A 10,000-nucleotide genomic window follows, 5' to 3' on the forward strand; every position below is an offset into this window, starting at 1 on the left:
TAGTTTCGGCGTGTCCAAGGATTTTAAATGCCATGGTCTTACTCTATGCGTATGTAACACAAGTCTTGATTTATTTTCATGTGTGTGTGTGTGCGCGTGTGTGAATGTGAATGTATGTATATATATATATATATATATATATATATATATATATATATATATATATATATATTATATATATGATGTATATATATGTATGTGTGTATTGTGTGCATGGTGTGTTAGAATGGGGGTAGCTGATGAAGGAAAATGTTCTCTATGTGGCCTGTGTGTATTCTGTACTCTGGTTATTATTATTTTTTTGTCTACGTTTTGTTTGCAATGTCCTGTACCCAGATATGCACCTATATATATACAGGTAGACGTAGGTATGCACATACCTGTACGTATATATGCATATACTCATTTATTATTTGTTTTATATATATATATATATATAACCTCCACACTGACTCATTTCACAAGCTCCACATAATAAAACAACGACTATCTAGTCCAACGAAAATGCTTTTTCTTGCATTTGTTGCTCCATTCTCCAAGTAAATACATAAACTACGGTTTAAGCAACATATTACCTGCCTCTGGACGCCCTCTTCCCAAGACGGTACCCATACAGGTGATCCCCAGGAGTGCCTCCGGATTTAAACATCCCCTGGTTGCTTGGATGCTTCAGACTACCCCTGAAGGATCGAGGCAAACCTACCACTTACCTATATATATATATATATATATATATATATATATATATATATATATATATATATATATATATATAAAACAAATATATATATATATATATATATATATATATCGTTTGAAGAGAACATAAATCTGAAAGAAGAAGCACACTCTAAGATGTAGAGCAGTGCACATTTTAATGAGGAAGGTCGGTTTAGGGGATTACATTGGGTTCTCCGTCCATAAAGGGTTTAGCCTTATGGCATATCGTCAGACCCCAAAACCTGTTCGTTTAAGACCTCTTTTGAAGTGCTCTTAGGCTAACAAGTTTTGGTGTCTGACGATACACCATAAAGCTAAACACTTTATGGACGGGAAATGTAGGGTGATCCCATAAACTGGCCTTCCCCATTAATATATATATACATAATGTATGTATATATATTTATATATATATATATATATATATATATATATATATATATATATATATATATATATAATGTATATATATAATGTATACATCCATATATATATATGTATGTATATGTATATACTACATACTTTTGTGTCTGTGTGCGTGTAATTCTATGTGTATGGTATCTGCTATATAATATATAGATATATAACTGGTACATTGCATATTGTATGCAATATAAGTTACGTATATAACATACACACACACGTATATATATATATATATATATATATATATATATATATATATATATATATATACATGCATATATGAGTACAGGACATTACCAACGGGTCAAGCAACATGAAATACATAAACAAAAACAAACGAGTTAAAAACGTAAACAACGAGAAAAAATGAAAAACAGGGCAAGTAAACACAGAGAAAGGACCATTCATAGGTTTCGGCTGTCTATCTACTCCTCATTTCGAGCATTCAACGGCATAGATATGTATATATGTACAGATGTAAGTATGCACATATACGTATGCATATATATATATATATATATATATATATATATATATATATATATATATATATATATATATATATATATATATATATATGCATATATATACATACATATATATATTTATTATTTATATTATTATATATATATATGTATATATTCTGTTGTTATTTTTTGTATATTCTCCCATATATATATATATATATATATATATATATATATATATATATGCATGTATGTATACATATAGATGTAGGTATGTACATATATGTATGGATATTTGCGTATATTTATATATTATTTATATTATTATTATTATTATTATTATTATTATTATATATATATATATAATAATATAGAATTTCACTGGAAAAGTATATATATATATATATATATATATATATATATATATATATATATATATATATATATATATATATATATATATATATATATATATACGTACATATACATAAATATATACATGTATATTATATTGATACAAATATTTATATGCACATGCACTTGCACAAACATATACATGTATGTATTTATTACAATATTACAATATATATATATATATATATATATATATATATATATATATATATATATATATATATATACACACACATATATATGCATACATTCATGTATATGTGTATGCTTGTATGTATGTGCGTATGTGTGTGAATGTGTGAGAGAGAAAGCGACAGAGGGAGAGAGATAGTTCAATACTGTTGTGTGAGATTACTGAGAGAAGTTGTGACATAAAATAAAGAGGAACTAGTTTAGAATGCTTTGTGCTATCATTTACCTTAATCGTTAAAATCCTACAGGTGTTAATTTTGTTCTTCATTTCTTTCAGGGTCTAGACAGTATAAGGTTCATTCATATAATGAACACGGTAGATGGGATAATGTATGCAGAAAACCATACATTCTTAGATATAATAATTGCACTACTGGGTACTGCACACATTCTACGCAAAACACTTTCAATACAGTAAACATAAGAGCACCACAGCAAACCACAGCACATACCCAAGGCGCACAGAGCTGCGCTCGGTAGTGAAGTGAAAGTACGTTATAAAAATAAAACTACTGAATAATAATAATAATAATAATAATAATAATAATAATAATAATAATAATAATAATAATAATAATAATAATAATAATAATAATTTCTGCTAAAGGCACAAAACCTGATACTTTGGAGTGGGGTGATAGTTGACTACATCAACCTCCAGGGCTCACCTGGTACGTATTCTACCGACCCCGAAAAGATGAAATGCAAAATCGACCTCGGCAGAACTCGAACCCAGAACGTAAAGACGGACGAAATTACGCTAAATAATCTTTTCTAAATTTGGCACAAGGCCAGCAATTTCGAGGGGATGGGGCACGTCCATTAGGTCGACCCCAGTACTTATTTTATTGACTCGAGAAAGGCATAAGGCAAAGTCAAACTTGGCAGAACGCAAATTATTAAGATAAGGATGAATGATGAGGTTAATAATAATAATAATAATAATAATAATAATAATAATAATAATAATAATAATTGCTTCTTATTCAGGTACAAAGCCAGCAACATTAGGGAGTATGGCTTGGATGATAACACCGATCCTAGTAACTATATCTTTTCGTCCCAGGAGGAATAGAAAGAAAAGTTGTCCTCGACAGGATTTGAAATTAGAATGATTCTACAAAGTTCGACACTCTTACAATTCTGTGAGTTCTCTGTCATGGTGCGTGTTACCTTGTGGCAGTGTTATAAACACACATACGCACACATACATACACACACACACACACACGCACGCACACGCACCCATACACACACACAAACACAAACACACTCACACAATATGTACTGACATCCTAATGAATGCATGTGCATACATACATATATACATATAGATACACACATACGTATGTATGCATGTGTGTGTGTGTGTGTGTATTTGTATGAATGTGCGTGTGTGTCTGTTTGTGTGTCTGTGTACATATATATATGCATCTATTTGATAAGCGCAATGACGAAAGTTTCGGTTCTTGAATCCTTTACATAACTTTACAACTGAATACGTATACATACATACATACGTACGTACATACATACATACATACTCACTCTTTTTTTTTCCATCTTATACTGAGTGTCAACCAAAATTAATTCCATGTGTATGTTCTTTTGACTTTTGTAGTTTTGTCGTTAACTTTCAATTTGCCTATGTATATATATGACTTAGTATATATATGACTTGGACATTCTTCAAGTAAACAAGCAAAAATCTATTGCAATATGGAATATATATACCTCTGCTATCTATGCTATATCAACTCTCGTTCCAACATACATTTCCAGATTATTCACACAAGGATTAATTTGCACGAATTTCTACACGGATATTTACCACTGGAATGAAACTACACTTCAAGTACTGTTCTCTCTTTTTTCAGCACATCACACTCTTTACCACTTCATACTAAAAATATCCGCCTATGGATATAATAATAGATTACTTTATTTTTTCTGTCTCCGATGAAGGGAAGTACTGGATCTTCCTAGAAACAGCTGTAAGACTCTATCCATAAAATTCTTCAACCTTACCTTTGCTCTCTTTATCTTTTTGTTTTTATATATTTACATATACACACGCTAATACACGACTTATAATACCCAATCCTGTTCATACAACGACTGGGGCAGACTAATCGGTATACAGCACTTACTCGGTATTACCTGTATCCTCCGGGGTTTGGTTAAATCCAATACCCTCCTCAACCTTATATATATATATATATATATATATATATATATATATATATATAACGTTGACCACTAAAGTGGACATTTATATATATATTTATATATATATACACACATTTATATATAATAATAATAATATAAAATATATATATGCATATATACATACGTATATATGCATACTTACATCTATAGGTATAACTCCGAGTAACAGTCTTTTGTTATATTTCTGCTGCTTTTAAATAAAGCATATTACTCTACCTCTGGTATTTGAGTACTCTTTTTTCCACCTTGTTGCACATTTTATGTGCTTACTCCGGTATATATATATGCGTGCGTGTGTGTGTGTGTGTGTGTGTGTGTGTGTGTGTGTGTGTGTGTGTGTGTGTGTGTGTGTGTGTGTGTGTGTGAATGTATGCATAGATAAATACACAGATAGATAGATAGATAGATAGGTAGAGAGAGAGAGAGAGAGAGAGAGAGAGAGAGAGGGAGAGAGAGAGAGAGAGAGAGATAGAGAGAGAGAGAGAGATAGAGAGAAATGTCTGTATTTACCATTGCTGTGGTTCCTCTCAATGTAACCAATAACTCACACACGAAGAAGGTAGATCCGTCACAAAGCTCCTTAACTTAGCAGCAATCGCCTCACTTATGTGATTATTTTACTGGCTTCTCAATACATCATTTTCCCCCTTGTCTTTAAGCATTAACTACCTTCTCTTCCTCTTCCTCTTTGTCTATATATCCCTCTCCCCCTTCCTCTTTCTTTTACTCTTGTCTCGTAGAACATACGTATGTACATACATACACACAGGGCCTCCTCCCATTCTCTGTCTTCCTTCCAGTCTCTCTCTCTCTCTCTCTCTCTCACTGTCTCTCTCGCAGTCTCTCTCAAATCACATACATATAAGTTACTTCCACTTCCTACTCCCGCTACCGTTTTATTTCCTCTACCTCCCACTTATCCTTCCACTTGTTCTCCTACTCTCTTCATTATTTCTTCTCGCGTTTTCCTTCTCAAATTCTGTCTGTCTCATATTCTCTCTCCACCTCATTTCTCTCTCTCTCTCTCTCTCTCTCTCTCTCTCTCTCTCTCTCTCTCTCTCTCCCTCTCTCTCTCTCTCTCTTTCACTCTACCTCTACGGCCGTCTTTTATTATTCTTCTTTATTCCTACTCTTTCCAATCTCCACTTGTCAAACAATTCCATCACGCTTCGTTTCTTCTCCTCGCATGGTGAGCCACTCCCAACTCCCACCGCCATTAACATATACATGCCCTATCTATCTATCTATCTATCTATCTATCTATCTATCTATCTATTCTTTTACCTCCTCCAACCATTTACTTATCCTACCATTACCAATTACCAAACTAATTACTTTCCACTCACGCAGAGACACCCGGCTACTCTGTCAGTCTGCCGGCCTGCCTGCCTGCCTGTCTGCCAGTCTGTCTCTTCCTCCCTCTCTCTCGTGCACATACATAATCCGACCACTGATTCAGCGTCAAACTCTCGTCTCAGTGGCATAGCTAGAGTGTGTGCCGGTCGGAGCAGCTCATACTTGAATTTTCTGAAGTTAACAAGAGTTTATTATCACTAACAAATCGATCATTATCCCTTACAGCTGTTTCAGTTATACACAGTGAAATTAATTAAGTATTAAATTCATATTTCTGAGCATAATCTCTTCAGAAGGAAAACATATACCCTTAGATGTTATGCATGTTTGTTTGTAGATGCATTGCAGAAGGTTTGCAAATCTAACAGAGGCCTCAAAAGACATTTTAAGATCCATTTTAAGGCCAGAACTTATCTGCGGCTCTTGTTGGTCCAAATCGGATGTGCAATCTATGTGGGTGTGTTTTCAGAACATTGTCTGGTTTAAAAAGCCATATCAGATGCCATGATGGTTCTAAGGTGTTGGTACAGGAGGTAGTAAAACTCTGCATAAGGAGTAGACAACTACCATATATATATATATATATATATATATATATATATATATATATATATATATATATATATATATATATATATATGACCGACTGTAGTCCATTAGCTATATAGCAGCTTCAGGAGTGGCTGTGTGGTAAGTAGCTTGCTTACCGACCATATGGTCCCGGGTTCAGTCCCACTGCGTGGCACCTTGGGCAAGTGTCTTCCACTATAGCCTCGAGCCGACCAAAGCCTTGTGAGTGTATTTGGTAGACGGAAACTGAAAGAAGCCCGTCGTATATATCTATATCTATATATATATGTGTGTGTGTGTGTATGTGTGTGTTTGTGTTTGTCCTCCTAGCATTGCTTGACAACCGATGCTGGTGTGTTTGTGTCCCCGTCACTTAGCGGTTCGGCATAAGAGACCGATAGAATAAGTACTAGGCTTACAAAGAATAAGCCCCGGGGTCGATTTGCTCAACTAAAGGCGGTGCTCCAGCATGGCCGCAGTCAAATGACTGAAACAAGTAAAAGAGAAAAGAAAAGAGATATGTATGTATGTATGTATGTATGTATGTATGTGTGTATGTATTTTCCGTAGAGAAGACACTTAGTAGAGCTCAAAAGATTCTGACTTAGACTCCAATGTCTTTACAGGGGATCGATTCCACAAGGTAAAGAAAGGCTATGAGAGGGATCAAGTTGAGCGAGTTTTGAGGCAACTATGCGGATAATCACATTAGGTACATGAAATACATTAAATATATAAAACATGTTACAAATATTAGTTTGGGTACAAAATGCAAAATATGTCTATATGTATACATGCAAAACGAGGGAAAGCTAAAGATGGAGACTTTCAGGTGATGATTTTTTAAGTATGAATATACAGATATTTATATTAATGGGTCCGACTGACACAGAGTACAAACGACAGAGAAAATTAAAAGGGTGGGAGAAAGGTGTTATAAGCCCAACAGCTGTTTCTGGGCTCGGCGATCCATAATAATGTTGGTAGATTTAGTTCATCACAATATGCGACTTTATGGGTGCAATTAATATTGGATAGGACAAGCCTCCGTCGTCTTCTCTACCCTGATGACGGAGACACGTCCTATCCAATGTTAATTGCATCCATACGGTCGCATATTGTGATGAACCAATCACAACCATTACCATTACCATTACCATCATCACCATCATCGTTGCTACCTCTACCATGCTCTGTAACTACCATGGCTACATGTTGCCATGGCATCCGCCAATGCCATCAACAACATCCTTACCCCCATCATCACCACTACCAATACAGACCACCATTCCCAGCACCACCACCACCACCATCAATATTACTCCACCATTATCATCACCACCATTACGACCACCACCACTACCACTACAACCACCACAGCAATCACCACCACCACTGCCGCCGCCGCCACCATCGCCATTACCACCACCACCACCACCACCACCACCACCGCCAACATCGCTACCGTCACTACCACCACCACTGCGATCACCACTAGTGCCACCAGCTCTACCACTCCCACCATCTCCACCACTACCACCACTACCATCACCACCACCGCCGCCGCCACCGCAACCGCCACCACCACCAACACCATCACCAGCACCTTTATCACCACCACCACTGCCGCCAACATCACTTCCATCACCACCACCATCACCATCACCACCACTACCACCACCACCACCACCACCACCACTACCACCACCATTCTCACCACCACCACCACTACCACCACCACCACCACCACCACCATCACTACCACCACCACTACCACCACCACCACCACCACCACCGCCACCACCACCACCACCACTACCACCACCACTACCACCACCACTACCACCACCACCACTACCACCACCACCACTACCACCACCACCACCACCGCCACCACCACCAGCCCATCATCGGAGTGTATATAATTCTTCTCTCTCCTTCCAACCCTCCTCCCCCTCCACTACATCTACCATACGGAGACTCCACAATGCGGTAGGTAATTGAAAATATCCATAGCAGAAGTCATTAGTCTGTTATTAGCCGTAAATAAATTGTTTCATTCTGAACAACAACAACAACAACAACAACAACAACAACAACAACAACAACAACAACGACGACGTCGACGACGACGACGATAACGACGGAGACTATAAGAGCAACACCCAACACACAAAAGAAAAAAAGCGGTATGCAATCAACAACAACAAAACTACCGCCATCGGCAGCACCACCACCACCACCACCACCACCACCAACACCAACACTACAATATCCATAATATGATGGCCAAAACAAATGTCTTTCAAATGAAATAATAGAAGCGGGCAACGTTGGTGGTGGTAGTGGTAGACGTGGTGTTGGTGGTGGCGGTGGTGGTGGTGATGGTGGTGCTGGTGGATGATAGCAATGATGGTCTTGATGGTGATGATGGTGATGGTGATGACGATGGTGATGATGGTGATGATGATGATGATAGTGATGATGTCCGCAATAATTGCGTTGCTTATGGTTGTGACGTTAAGTAACAAGAAAACAGCGTGGGTTTTTGTGGAGGTATAGAAATAGAGGAAAATAAAGGAAGAAGAAATGGCGAACAAAAGTAAAGGAAATGGGAAGCGTATGAAAAAAAAAAAAAAAACAGAACAAGAAAAAAAAATCTTGTACTTATTTTTTGAGCTTGGTACTTATTCTATCGGTCTCTTATGCCGAACCGCAACCTTACAGGGACGTCAACACACCAACACTGGTTGCCAAGCGGTGATGGGAGCACAGACACAGACAAAGATATTCATACACAAATATATATATTTTGTATTGTTATTTTTTATGTCGCTGGAGCCAAACGCGTGACTCCAAGACACCAAATGCTTTTGCTGCCCTTTGAATTCGCAGATGTATTTTTGTATCAAGATTTCCATCATTTTGTACAGAGCTTCCAAGATAGATGAACGAATCAACAACCTTAAATAACTTACCCTTAACAAAAATTTTAGCAGGGTTACAAACAGCACCACACACAGATTGATGCATTACAACTTCAAAATCTCCATTTTCTTCATTTTTCCTTTGCATGAATATAAACTGTAAATATCTATGGATAATACTTGGCAAACTTGGATGTTCGGATCACTTTGTATCTATAATTAAATCATTTCATGATGGGATGGAGGTTTGGGTCAAAGTTGGTGGTGGCATGGCGGGACCCATTCCTGTAGAGAATGGTGTCAAGCAGGGTGACATCCTTGTCCCAACTCTCTTTTCTTTGTACTTTGCTGCTGCTTTTACTCATGCTTTTGCTAAGGTTAGCTCTCTGGGAATATATGTCAGATATCGATCTTCTGGCTGCCTCTTTAATCTTCGCCGATTTGCTGCCAATTCAAAGGTTCTCCGGTCTATTATTCGTGACTTCCTTTATGCAGATGACTGTGACTTAGTCACTCATACAGAGGATGACATGCAAATACTCATGAATTGCATTTCTGCTTCTTGCAAGGCATTTGGACTTAGCATTAGCCTGGACAAGACTGTTGTAATGTTCCAGCCTGCACCAGGAAATACCTATGTGAAACCAGCTATCTTGGTTGAAGGAACAATTCTGAAGGTAGTAGACAAGTTTGTCTACC

The 10,000-nt window shown here is 36.8% G+C and overlaps 1 protein-coding gene across 2 annotated transcripts in view; it reads right to left on the minus strand.

Annotated features, from left to right (window-relative positions):
- LOC106867209 (uncharacterized) overlaps positions 1 to 10,000 on the minus strand; it is a 200,241-nt gene that overhangs the window by 109,208 nt on the left and 81,033 nt on the right. The window contains exon 1 of one of the 2 annotated variants that reach the window (XM_014912016.3): positions 4,959 to 5,249. The exons of the other annotated variant lie outside the window; for it this stretch is intronic. The gene's annotated coding sequence lies outside the window, so the exon portion shown is untranslated. Of the gene's footprint in view, positions 1 to 4,958; positions 5,250 to 10,000 lie in introns of those variants that run through there. 2 annotated transcript variants of the gene reach the window in all.

Source organism: Octopus bimaculoides, chromosome 20 (assembly GCF_046866305.1).
Source record: "Octopus bimaculoides isolate indiv1 chromosome 20, ASM4686630v1, whole genome shotgun sequence".
NCBI classification, from domain to species: domain Eukaryota; kingdom Metazoa; phylum Mollusca; class Cephalopoda; order Octopoda; family Octopodidae; genus Octopus; species Octopus bimaculoides.